We start from the raw sequence: 11,630 nt of genomic DNA, 5'->3' as shown, positions 1-11,630 counted from the left end.
AGTCTTAAATTTAGGGGATCAATGTTCTGCATCAGTTTTGTCTCGTTATATTGTCCTTTATGAGTTCCTGCCTGATAAGGTACATCTAATACAGCAGGTTAAGTGATGTCATACACCATTACCCTCTGTAATTAATTACCATTTAGAGGAGACTGCAGAAGTCCCATCACCCAGTATAGCATCTCATAACCATTAACTACAATCTGCAACATCAACAAATTATAAATGTATAATTAAGCAATAATGGTATATGGCCAATATACCACTGCTAAGGGCTATGCATGACGCAACGCAGAGTGCCTGGATACAGCCCTTAGCTGGCTATATACAGGGGTACCGGTACTATTGGCCATATACCACAAACCCCTGAGGTGCCTTATTGCTATTATAGTGGTTCCCAATGTAATTACAGCCGTAAAAATAAATTATTTGTCATACCCGTGGTGTATGGTCTGATATACCACGGCTGTCAGACAAATCAGCATTCAGGGCTCGAACCACCATATAATGTAATATATATCTGTTTCTCAAACCATCTGTCCATACATCAACCCATTAAACTCAGACAGGGCTTGAAGCTTTCTTTAAGATGGTGGCTGCAGTATTGCATGGTGATTACTACAAAACAAACATATTAATATACAGATACTGTAACAATACACAATGTTCTATTGAATTCTGTGCATAGGATTATTCAGAGAAAAGAGCGCTTTGGCAACACCAGGTGAAAAAACACCCGCTCTCCACAGGGCTCTCCAGGACAATGTCAGACGTGGTGGTGTGTCTCAGTGTTGGCCCGGTGATCCTGACGGGCTGAGGAGAGACTGGCCTGGAGCAGGCCTCTAGGGCCTTGAGAGAGAGATGGGGATGGGAGAAAGAGGGGTGGAAAAGGAGAGTTAGGAAGAGGGATAGCCTTGCTCTCAACTGGCTGAAACAGCACTAAGACAATACCACCACCTACAGTGCACCAGAGGAACAACAATTCAAACCCTCATGTAAACTGCCTGTTTACTCCCCAGTTGTGTCCCCTTTGTCCCAGTAGTGAGGGTCTGAGTACGTGATGGTAGAAAAGTGCCTCCTCACAACTTCCTGGTCTTTCTGCTCAGACACATAGATGATAAAATAAGTATATTATTTAAATACATTTTTCAGCCAAACAATAATACAAATCCGGACAGGACTGGACAGTGTATTCACTGTATCCCTATAGCACAGCTTGACCAAGGCTGTCAAACATCACACAGGCCTTGCATGACAAACTAACTAGCGGTGCCCTTTCAAACTCCCTGTGACCTTTGTGTGGTGGTCTTTCCTTAGGGCCATGCTCAGGGCTCACCTCCATCTCCTCCATGCGTAGCAGCATGCTCTCCAGGGTGGGGGCCTGGAGCTGGCGCTGGGCCAAACCCTCCATCTGTCTGTCTCCGCCACCCAGGTGGCCAGCACTGCATCAGCCAGCAGCTCCTCTAGCAGGGCCTCACTCAGCACCTCAGCGCACTCTGCAGCCTGGAGAGGGAGGTAGATAGCACAGATCTCATCACATGCGTTTTATGGAATCACTTCATGGTTGTTTCCCGAAATGGCACCCTATTCCCTATATAGTGCACTACTTTTGACCAAAGCTCTATGGGCATTTGGGACTCAAATACTGAGAAAAACAGAAATATTGGTAATATAAGTCAGTATCATTACAATATGACAGGGCTACTCACTCTGTCTGTAGCCTGCTCAGACAGCCGATGCCTCAGTGACGATGTGGCCTTTCTGTCCCGGGTCTGAGAGGCAGCAGCTCCCATCTGCTGGGGTACACAGGTAGAGCAAACTCAGTACCACACCACTACTGACCTTCTCCTACCTAACACAAACCACTCCTACTCTAACTCAGTCTTGTCACTCAGCACATACACAAGGCTGCAGCAGTACACCCTAGGCCTAGCTGTAAATTCCCTATTCATTTCACTGTGGTGGCACAAATATGGTGGTAAAAGCTGTATGGATTTTTCAATTACAAATGAGATGTATTGATTTTCCCACTCCTCTGAGGGCAGTGGAATTCCTGAGTGAGGGGAAGCTTTCCTTGGTCCAGGCTTTTCTTCTGTAACAACAATGTGGGTATTGAGTGACAGCAAAGTTACACACTCAGTTATTTATTCCCCTGCCTGCTGAAAAGCAAGAAAAAACTCAAAAGGATTGTCTATTTTTTGTGTCCATACAACCCTTTATTTTTTTTAGGGATAGTTTAAATGTCTCTTGGGCCTGGTCCAAGAGAGGCTGAAGTCTCCCTCGGGCCTCCCTGCTCAACTCTCTCAGCCCACTGGGTTGGAGAGCCCACCTCAGACCTGACACACACACATGCGCAAGCCTGGTGTGACAATATAGTGTCTTTGAATCCTGTCTACAATAAGTTATTGAAATCAAATCGAACTTTATTCGTCATATGCGCCGAATACAACAGGAGTAGACCTCACCATGAAATGCTTACTTACAAGCCTTTAACCAACAATGCAGTTCAAGAAAGAGTTAAGAAAATATTTACCAAATAAACGAAAGTAAAAAAATAATAAAAAGTAACACAATAAAATAACGAGGCTATATACAGGGGTACCGGTACTAAGTCAATGTGTGGGGTTACAGGTTAGTTGAGGTAATTTGTACATGTAGGTAGGGGTAAAGTGACTATGCATAGAAAATAAACAGCGAGTACCAGCAGTGTAAAAACAAAATGTGTGTGGTGGTGGGGGTGGGGGTCAATGTAAATAGTCCGGGTGGCCATTTGATCAATTGTTCAGCAGTTTAATGGCTTGGGGGTAGAAGCTGTTAAGGAGCCTTTTGGTCCTAGACTTGGCGCTCCGGTACTGCTTGAGGTGCAGTAGCAGAGAGAACAGTCTATGACTTGGGTGACTGGAGTCATTGACAATTCTTGGGGCTTTCCTCTGACACCGCCTTCTATATAGGTCCTGGATGGCAGGAAGCTTGGCCCCAGTGATGTACTGGGCCATACGCACTACCCTCTGTAGCGCCTTACGGTCAGATGCCGAGCAGATGCCATACCTAGCAGTGATGCGTGATGCAACCGGTCAGGATGCTCTCGATGGTGCAGCTGTAGAACATTTTGAGGATCTGGGGACCCATGCCAAATCTTTTCAGTTTCCTGAGGGGGAAAGGTGTTGTCGTGCCCTCTTCACGACTGTCTTGGTGTTGTGACCATGATGATGTGGAGACCAAGGAACTTGAAACTCTCGACCCGCTCCACTACAGCCCCATCAATGTTAATGGGGGCCTGTTCGGCCCTCCTTTTCCTGTAGTACACAATCAGCTCCTTTGTCTTGCTCACACTGAGGGAGAGGTTGTTGTCCTGGCCCAACACTGCTGTCTCATTGTTTTCGGTGATCAGGCCTGTTGTGTCGTCAGCAAACCTAATGATGGTGTTGGAGTCGTGTTTGGCCATGCAGTCGAGGGTGAACAGGGGGTACAGGAGGAGACTAAGCACGAATTGGAGTGGGTCTAGAGTATCTGGGAGGACGCTGTTGATGTGAGCCATGACAAGCCTTTCAAAGCACATCATGGCTACCGACATGAGTGCTACGGGGCAGTAATCATGTAGGCAGGTTACCTTCGTTTCCTTGAGTATATCCTTCGCGTCAGACACGTTAAAGAAAAATCTTTGTCCAGTTTGAGGTGAGTAATCTTTTCGGTCATCAGAGACGTTAGCAGCAACATTATGTAGAAAATACGTTTTTAAAAAAAGTTACAAACAACGCAAAATGAAACCGAACAAAATAGCACAGTTGGTTAGCAGCCTGTAAAACGGCAGCAATCCCTACCTGCGGCATTTCATTTGAATTGAATTTTGAACTTGAATCCCCTCTGGCTTGGTCATTTGGTTTGTCCATTGATTTCCAGACTCATACTTGTCACAAACCTGAAGGGCTTCAGGGATGTGTTAAGTTGTCATCATTTCACACTGAGGAATTAGTACCTTGACACAACTACTGAACATTTTGACCTTCCACTTTTAGCTTGACAGGTAGACTAACAGTATATTTGTTCCCAGGCTATGACAGGGAGTGTGTACAGGACGTAGTACTACACTAGTGTACTGGATTCTCTGGATGCGTTCTGCTTCATCTTTACTCAGCTGAATTAGGTCCCTCAGTCACTACATGGTCATTCTGTCAATCCAGGCTTGCCTGTGCATTCACATAAAGACAACACAAGACAGAACTGTTTCAATTAGAGATCCACATATGTGGATGGCCAGGGTAGGCAGCCACTGTAAAATAAGAATTTGTTCTTAACTGACTTGCCTAGTTAAATAAATAAAAATCCAGTCCTAATGTCAGCCACCAAAATCAGGCTGCAGACATTTGATTAATTATAGACCTCAATTGCACTAATTAAGTTTTGATTAGTGTAGAGGGTTGCTGTGCACTTGAATTTAGGGCAGGCAGGCACTGCTTTCCATCAGGTGCTTTAAAAAAAAATAATGTCCCCAATCTAACAAGCAAGCGCCTAGATTTAATTTATTGGAGAGGTTAACTTTCAATTGGAATCAGAGTATTGCTTGCAGCTTTCAGCAAGTGGGGTCTGAGATCAGGGTTTTAAATGACTTAATTACTCAAAATGAGCAAACTCATAATTTAACTGTTCCCTGGGCAGTTTCCATTGGTTCATTCATTCTGCCAGTCCACACAGCTATAACACATACACACTATTTATACAAAACTCCCCTTCCAATTAGTGGATTCAGCCACACCCATTGCTGACAGGTGTATCAAATTGTGCACACAGCCATGCAATCTCCATAAACAAACATTGGCAGTAGAATGGTCTTACTGAGGAGCTCAGTGACATTCAACGTGGCCCCTTCATAGGATGCCACCTTTCCAACAAGTCAGTTTGTCAAATTTCTGCCCTGCTAGACCTGCTCCGGTCAACTGTAAGTGCTGTTATTGTGAAGTGGAAACGTCTAGGAGCAACAATGGCTCAGCCGCGAAATGGTAGGCCACACAAGCTCACAGTTTCATGTAATGGGTTTGCATGGCCTAGCAGCCGCACACAAGCCTAGAATCACCATGCGCAATGCCAAGCGTTGGCTGGAGTGGTGTAAAGCTCACCTCCACTGGTCTCTGGAGCAGTGGAAACGTGTTCTCTGGAGTGATGAACCACACATCACCATCTGGCAGTCCGGTGGACAAATCTGGGTTTGGCGGCTGCCAGTAGAACGCTACCTGTCCAAATGCATAGTGCCAACTGTAAAGTTTGGTGGAGAAGGAATAATGGTCCGGAACTGTTTTTCTTGGTTCAGGCTAGGCCCCTTAGTTCCAATGAAGGTACATTTTAATGCTACGGCATACAATGTCATTGTAGACAATTCTGTGCTTCCAACTTTGCAGCAACATTTTGGTAGAAGGCCCTTTCCTGTTCCAGCATGACAATGCCCCCGAGCACAAAGCGAGGTCCATACAGAAAAGGTTTGTCAAGATCGGTGTGGAAGAACTTGACTGGCCTGCACAGAGCCCTGACATCAACCCCATTGAACACCAATGAAATGAATTGGAATGCCAACTGCAAGCCAGGCGTAATCGCCCAACATCAGTGCCCAACCTCACTAATGCTCTTGTGGCTGAATGGAAGCAAGTCCCCGCAGCAACGTTCCAACATCTAGTGGAAAGCCTTCCCAGAAGAGTGGAGGCTGTTATAACAGCAAAGGGGGGACCAACTCCATATTAATGCCCATGATTTAGGAATGAGATGTTCGACAAAGAGGTGTACACATAGTTTTGGTGATGCAGTGCATTATACATCAACTAAAACCTCATGAGACTAGTAAGGTACTGTGATGCTAATAAGGCACAAGGTTGTTTGCCATGTCCAATGGTTTATGTTTTATGTGTTAAATGAAAATATCTCTGCAAATAAAATGCATTATTGTTATTATCAGTGACCTGAGGGCTTCGTTGTGGGCATGTCTCTGTCTATCACAGGTCAGACAATAGTCCTGCTCTGCTGTCACCACACCACTCAGCTGCTGCTCTGAGGTGCCTGAGGAGGGCTTCAGAGGGGAGAAGAGACATCGAGGCTCTGGTCTCTTCTGAGGGGAGATGGACACATAAAACAAGTAGATTAGAAAAAATTACAATCAAAAGAGAGACTGTAAGAGAGGGAGAGTATGCAGCAAGAGTAAGTTACAAAAGAGAGACCGAGGACAAGAGAGAGTGCTCTCCTCTGATCTCACCACTGTTGTTGTTGTTTAGGAGGAGAGTGAGGTGACGTGGGTATCCAGGGCACAGAGGCCTCCTTCTGTGGGTACTGACCCACTCTCAGCCTGGAAGCCACTGTTGGCTGCTGGAAACCTGCATCCCTCACATGGGCTCCCTGCATCTAGACAAAGATCATGTTTAAGAGACACAATTGTAGTGCAAATAGTTCAGGCTAGACAGTTATTAATAGACATATTAAAATACATTTAATTGCGCCAAAAATGTGCTAATTAAACTCACTGACCTTTGTCCTGTCGGGGTGCAGGACAAAGGTCAGGTGAGCAGTGCTCCTCCTTGACTGTTGGGACCTGTACCCCACCTTCCCTGAGTTCTCTAAGATGGACCAGGCTCTCCAGGCCAGCCCTGAGCACCTGTCTGCGATCCAGCTGTGGAGGAAGCTCTGTGGCTCTGGGTGGCTGCTGATGCTGAGGGACCGCTCTCCTATTTTGCTAACATCACAACATTGGCTCATCATCAATTTTTATTGAAATGTTGTTTTGAAACACTTGAACAGCTAGGCTATGTGCTAATCATTTCAGATAAGCGTTACAGTGCTTGGCATGACTAATCAAACATTAGTAAAGCCTGAATGGCCCTTAACACCTGCATGCTCCTTTGACAGACTACACAATTATCTGACACACAAACAGACACTTGCCTGCTGCTTGTTTAGCAGTGTGGAGAAGGTACAGTAGGGGGTTTGTTCATTGACAGTGAGAACTGTTATTAGTTGCCAAGGAGACTTGCGCATACTATCCAGTTCAAACCCTCTCGTGGTGTGTGGTGGTTGCATCATATCTCCCACAGGGAGACTGTACACAGTAGGAGCTAACAACCCACACAATGAGCTGCCTGCAGGAGACCCATGGCCAGAGAACCGGACGCCGGCCCAGCTCTCCCCTCTTTGTGTCAGTCAGCCAGTCCCTCATTAATCTCCACCCTGGTGCCGTGATTCAAGCTCGGTGGGAGGCCCAAACTCACACAGCACTTAAGCCTTCAGGTAATTTCCTGAGCCATGGGAACCGTAAGAATCTGCTACCTCGTTCACAATGAAAGAACAGGGTAAACAACAAAGACACGAGACGCTCAAATTAAAAATGCAATTTCAGGAATCGTTCCACCCACGCAATAAATGTTCTATCTTTGGATCAGATATTTTATCAACGGCTGAGTCTGTGTGACTGTGGTTTGAACCGTAGGATGGGGGATGCTGATTTGTCTGACACATTTGCTGTGTTGGTTGTTCCCGGTTTAATAATGTATGAAATTAATTTACATGAGTTATTGATGTTATGAGGATATGGAATAATGAGCCAATAAAAAAAAGACTAGATAATTAGGCTATCCTTATTAAAATGCTAATAAAATAGCTTCAGCAGCACAGCTGACTGGGACAATGAGTGTCTCTGAATGCTGAGTCATTCAGCTAGAATTAGAATGAGAACACCTGCTCGTTGCTCACAAGGGAAGGACTTCTTGGGGCCTGCTGCTCTACGAGGTCCTCTGAGACCCCTGGTGGCAGGGCCCCTGGGTGCACGGGGATGGGGGGGAGATGTGCTGCGAAGTGGAGACCTGCGGTAACGTGCAGGGGAGGAACTGCGTGCTCGGGCGTGCCTCCTATGTACTGGACTCTCCTGCTACCTGAGAGCAGTATCCAGGGTCTGAGAGACACAGAGAGAGACATGAAAAGCAAATATATTCTGTATACATTCAAATTAAAGAAGCCAAATAAAATCCAAATGAAATGTACTGTATAATACTTCAGCTCTACCTATGGTTTTGTAGCTCTCCAGCACATTTATTTCCACTTTCTTTAGATTGAATAGCTTTGGTTTTTAAATGGAGTGTTGCTTGTATAACCTAATATAGATGTATAAGGAAGCTACTTATAAAAAATGACCAATAGATGTACAGTAGTTGATTGGGGAAATGTTCTGGTGCCCATCTTCTGTGCAATAGGGTGAGAGTGACCTGTAGGTGGATTAAATATATGGATGCATCGCAAATGGCTTTCTATTTCCTATATAGTGCGTTACTTTTGACCAGAGACCTTTGGCCCTGCCCCTGATCAAAAGTACTGCACTATAAAGATAATAAGGAGCCATTTGGGACTCAGCCTATGACTGACCCCTAGTTTCTGCAGGATGTCCAGGGCAGTCTCTGGGATGGCTGATCCCTGGCCCACCTCCACCTTGGCCAAGCACAGAGAAAGCTGGCGGATCAGCTGGCCCAGCTCTTTACAATGGGAGGGCATCCTACCCTCAGACGTGTCAGACAGCTGATTAGTGAACCTCTGCATGGCCCTGATCGCCCCTCTTTGGGCAGCAGCCAACCTGTCCATCGATCTGGACTGAGAAAAGGAAGGCGAGGGAGATGGGTGTTAGTCTTTGTCATTGTCCTCATCATGAACCTCATCAGAGTATGACAGCTTTGGTTATTAAGTGAGAGTTACTTTGTTTGTGTGATCAATCTTCTGTGAGCGCAGTTTGTCTAAATCCTCTTGGATCTCTTTCGCTTGTTGTTGTAGCACATAGATGATGCGTGCAGAGCGGGCTGCCTGTTCCTGTCTGCGGACCACCACCCTGCGCTGCTCATCAGGCTCCAAGGGCTCTGCAACCATTCGCCTTGGAATGCACAGTATGCCAACAAGGTGCCACCAGCTGTGTTACCCATAGAAATATAATCACTACAACAGGCCTAGAACCTCTGACCATGGCGATTTGACTGGTAAACTCATGGGTAAGTTTAATTATGTGGAGTTACCTCTGTTTGTGAGCTGATCTAATCTCTGGATGTAGTTGGCCAGCTCTCTCTGCAGTCTGCGGGCCTCCTGGCTGAGTGCTGTCTGGGGCTCCTGGCTGGCTGTCTGCCTTGGGCCTGGGTCTCTGGTTGGGGGGGACAGGCCATGATCAGGCCCAGGGGGTACAGAGATATACTTCTGGGAGGTGTATACAAGCACCTTGGCTCCAGACCGAGTCGCTTCTTCTTTGGGGCCGGCTGTCTTTGACCTCCCCTTAGGAAAAACCCTCTTCTGCTTGAAATTGAAAAATGATCAAGGTTGATAATCGATTATAAAGGTTGATGAATGATTAATCGCAGAGTAAAATTGATATAAACTGTACAAGTGAAAGGGGAGTGAGCCTTATTTACCTGCTCCACATTGCTCTTGATGGTAGTGGTCTCCTCTGGCTGTGGTCTGATGGGGGAGCTGTTCAATGACTCCTGTCGTCTCTTCCTCAGATCTCTCTTGGCCAGCCTGATTGCAGCCAGCAGACGCACCTCAGACAGAGCAGAGAAACACAGAGAGCTGCAGGTGCTATCCAGGTCATCCCAATCCTCTACCCAGGGCATCAGCTTCTCAATCACAATGGGTGCAGCTGGGCCAACTTGGCTAGCACGATTATAGGCGTTGGGAGGCATGGCTGCATTGAGGAGTAACTGAAAGAAAACAATAGTGGTACTGGAATCATTCCTGCTGTTGCAATGACAGAGCTACCAATTTAGCTAGCTAGCTAAGTTGACGTTACATCCGGCTGTCCAACTTATGACCTGGCCACATAAACTGGCATTCACAACGTTAAAATGTTATATTTCAATATCCATCATGAGAGAGTAGAGAGTACAGTAGAATTTTATTAATCCCAATTTGGGAAATTGTTTCATCACTTCAGCATCATCAATCAATAAAATTACAAAGTCAGGACCCATACCAGTGACAGACACATGATAAAACACATATTATAAACTGGGTGGACTGAGCCCTGAATGCTGATTGGCTGACAGCCGTGGTATACGGGTGTGACAAAACATTTATTTTTACTACTCTAATTATGTTGGTAGGGATTTTATAATAGCAATAAGGCACCTTGGGGGTTTGTGACATATGGCCAATATACCACGTTGCATCTTGCCTAAGAACAGCCCTTAGCTGTGGTATATTGGTCATATATCAAACCCCCTCAGGCATCATTGCTTAAATAAAACACCTGCATGTTAATAGCCATAAAAGATAGGTAAGAAAGTATGTTGTCTATCCTCCTGGGAAACAGCAACAACTACACAAATAAAAGGCATAACAAATTAGTCATTTGTGATGGCTGTGGGTAAAAAGGACCTTCGAGAACATCTCTGTGGAGTGTTTGGGCAGGATGAACCTGCTACTGTGTTGCATTAGAGTGCTGTGGAGTGGGTGTGGCATTGTCCATAATCATGTGTGTTGAAGCTTGCAGCCTTTTTGTGAACATGTCTTGCATTGACTCGACTGCATCTGATTGTATCACTTTCTTTATGATTTTGTCCAGTCATCCTTCACAAAGTTTCCCTTCCAACACACAATGGCATAACACAAAACACTAGCTACTACACTGCTGTAAAACATGAGAAGCATTGTGTCTCACATTAAAATATATTCGCTTCCTTAAACAGTACAGTCTGGATTAGGTTTTTTGATAGATACTCTGGGAATTATCCTTCAGTTTATTGTCCACTATAACTCTCAGGACTATTAATTCCCTGTGATGAGCATCGTCACCTTTCATGATACAACTTGCTTTTGCAGAGTCTGAGAATTTCTGCAGGTGGCGCAGTTCATTGTTGTGTGTGAAGTAATTTATGTATTGAGAGGAAACGGGAAAGGTGACAGGGCCGTTCCTAGTGGGGTTAACGTTACAGTGTTTGCGCATATCTGTTCTCATACTGCCTGGTTCAATCTTACGAACTGTGGTCTTATTGGTCAGATAGTTCACAATCCATTTGACCATATGTGGGTTTACATGAATGTCTTTCCGCTAACGTTATCTTACCTGGGTCTGAAAAAGCCGAGTGCTTCGATTTGGACCTAATGTGACCCAGCTTTTCGATTGTCCTATGTCATCGGGAACTCTAGGTTTGCAGTCATGGCTGTTCCTAAATCCCCTAGCTAATTACCGGTGTATCTACATCAGCTGTAGCCAGTATACCTAGCTACCTGCCTAGATAGCTAACTAACGTTAGCTTTGATACATTTTGCAAACCCTTACCTAACATTTCAGTACGTATCTAGCCATGCAACCAGATGGTACAATATGCTTAGAATATTATCATGTAAAGAAAGTGAAAATATTTAGCTAGGATACTATTTGTACGGGATAGACTTCGACAGCTAGCTAGCAAGCTAATCACAGCTAAAACGGTTTAAAATGCCGCCTTCTGTAAAAAACAAGAAGTGGGTATTTCTAACCTACGGAAAGCAGAAACCGTCAAACATAACCAGATGTAGGACATTTAAAATACTAATTTGACTAAAATGTGATAACTATGATAAAATTGTTGTTTTTCTATCTATTTGTGTCCATAATGTTCTGTTTGTTTCGATGAAACAGTCATCAAAAG

The 11,630-nt window shown here is 45.0% G+C and overlaps 1 pseudogene; it reads right to left on the bottom strand.

Annotated features, from left to right (window-relative positions):
- Positions 1-516: 516 nt before the first annotated feature.
- LOC139385728 (protein moonraker-like) lies at positions 517-11,285 on the bottom strand (annotated as a pseudogene).
- Between the last annotated feature and the right edge of the window lie 345 nt (positions 11,286-11,630).

Source organism: Oncorhynchus clarkii, chromosome 27 (genome assembly GCF_045791955.1).
Source record: "Oncorhynchus clarkii lewisi isolate Uvic-CL-2024 chromosome 27, UVic_Ocla_1.0, whole genome shotgun sequence".
Classification (NCBI taxonomy): Eukaryota; Metazoa; Chordata; class Actinopteri; order Salmoniformes; family Salmonidae; genus Oncorhynchus; species Oncorhynchus clarkii.
The sequence above is the reverse complement of the archived record's forward strand: the minus strand, read 5'-3'. Positions and strand labels throughout refer to the sequence as shown.